This window comes from Schistocerca cancellata, chromosome 4, assembly GCF_023864275.1.
Source record: "Schistocerca cancellata isolate TAMUIC-IGC-003103 chromosome 4, iqSchCanc2.1, whole genome shotgun sequence".
In the NCBI taxonomy this organism is placed as follows: domain Eukaryota; kingdom Metazoa; phylum Arthropoda; class Insecta; order Orthoptera; family Acrididae; genus Schistocerca; species Schistocerca cancellata.
The window spans coordinates 349,248,443-349,250,757 of record NC_064629.1 but is presented as its reverse complement, the minus strand read 5'-3'; the positions used below and the strand labels follow the sequence as shown (position 1 = coordinate 349,250,757).

Below are 2,315 nucleotides of genomic sequence, written 5' to 3'. Positions count from 1 at the left end.
AGAACCAACCAACAGATTTGCAAATTATTAATACAAAAGTCACTGTCAAAAGAACAATATTTTATTGGTATGTAATGTGGAACAACATGCGAGTGTTTTTTATAATGTTAATCTATATGTAAGAGCTGCAAAGCTAAAACAGAAAGAAATATGTTGGTTTTATTTATTTATGTCTTGTTAAACTAAAATTTAACTTTTAATTAAAGAAATTTGTAATAAGCGTTTTTCACAACTGTTTTCATCTCAGTATAAATAGCAAAATTTTTTTGTATGTACCTAAGGTACACCTTGCCTCAACCTAACATTTCAAACAGATTATGCATACAAACAGACGCAAGCTATAAACCACCAACCTAAAAATCATTGACTTTAAAGTAATTTTCAGTGGGTTTGGAGAGGAACAAGGAAACATCCTAGACAGTGCTTGCTGGCTTCCTTTAAAAAGTTGTTGCAGTCACAGGCAACACTCTGCAAATATAAAAGAGGAACGTATATTCTAAAAATGATGTAACATCGTTCTTAGCACCACGTTTCCTCCTAAAAATTTCAGTGCTTAAGTTATATGTAATGTGCTTCTTCTGTATCTCGTATTTCTTACAAACGTCACCTTCTCTCAAGACACTACTCACAGCGCTCACCAATCATCCTGTGAGTTTCGCTCACCATACCTTGGATATTAGGGGCATCAGTCTCACTTCACCGTCAAAACCCCTAAAGACAAGGGCTAGCAATCTATCATACTAGTCTCAGAGCCTCTGGTTACATTCATGTCAAAGATCTGCAGGGCTTTTCAGTGGATCGCAGAAAGGCACGACACTATCAGCTGCACAAGTCAGTAACATTTCCCCTTAAATCATTCCATAACTACAGCGAAACAGACGAATAGAAACACAAAAACTCTATTTACAGTAACATCACTGGATTCTATATTCGCTCAACAAGTTTGTGCCACGTTTAGAAACGCCACCCATCAATCACTGAAAGAGCGATTATAGCTTATAGTGCTTCGACCCTCTTCAATCAGCGGTCAGGAACACTGAGTTCTTATATCTCTCTCTGTGGTAGAAACCCTCGGTATTATCCTCCAAATTACTGTCTTCTAACACAGTTTCAGCTTTTGTGCTGACTTAGCTGCACTCTCACGGCAGGGTAAAAAGAGAACGAGGGCTATTTGATAGTGTGGGTTGCATAAATTCAGGGCCAAACTTACTGTTATGCTAACTGATTTAGTACTCCTGATAATACATCCTGAGAAACCTCTCCCCAACCTTCTCCTCCCCTCCCCCACCCCCTCTGGGAAAAGGAAATTGTTCAGTTCTGAGCCACTTGCGCCCCCCCCCCCCCCTCCTGGGAAATACCTCAGCTTTCCACCACCCTCCCCACCACCCTCCCCACCACCCCATGCATTGGTCACATCAGCACCTGCGTACACAACTCCGGCCATTCCAGACGCTCAGAGGCCGGAGAGACTGTCACTGACAGCCAAGCAGTTAACCGATCAATTTACGTGGGGAATAATCGTCCAGTGCAAACACTTCTCATATTGAATCTTCTCATGCAGCACACACGTCAACTATCTCCGCTCGACAAGCATACTAGCTAGTTAGGTATTCAGCCATCCAGAGGGCCCGCCACTGGGACTTGTTCTTTTAGCTGTCGGCAAGTGTCGATAGGTTGAAGCATTCTTCGTAACTAACCAGTCGTCATAGGCTAAGCTGTGGCTTCTGGTCGACCGCTGGCTGCAAACACTTCGAAACAAGCAGATGTGGATTAGATGCAAGTTCTAACTGCAACTCCCCAGTTCAAAAATCCACTTTACCAAATCCGAGACAGGGATGTTGCTGTCCATATACGTCGAATTTCTCATGTGAGATTTAGATCCCTCCCATTTACAGGAGTCATTTTCAAAGACAGAAAAACTCAGATAACGTGTTTTCACAGCGCTAAAGTAACGTTTTCTTGGGAAATACTGTACAACAGTATGGCATAGGGTACACTTCATGTAAGTATTATCTCATCAGATAAAACTATTTGTACTTATCTGTTACGTCCTGCATCACAGGACTAGAATATTCAACTCAATTGCCTCATGACAGTGCTAAGAGCATGCTCTACTTCTGTCATAGGATGTCTCCTCACATTTGCACTGTCTCCAAGTAACCAAATCCTTCATCACATACAAAGTCTCCTAAGATAGCAGCACGGGGGAGTTGTAAATACCAGGTTTCTACTATGTATCACTTTATAAATTCGGTAATATAGCTGAGTTTGTTACGATGATCATCTCTCCCTGTGGGAAATTGAAATTTCGTTAA

General features: G+C 41.4%; 1 protein-coding gene across 2 annotated transcripts in view; it reads right to left on the bottom strand.

The window, feature by feature from the left end:
- LOC126184610 (constitutive coactivator of peroxisome proliferator-activated receptor gamma-like) overlaps positions 1 to 2,315 on the bottom strand; it is a 521,164-nt gene that overhangs the window by 151,670 nt on the left and 367,179 nt on the right. The gene's annotated exons all lie outside the window — the stretch shown is intronic.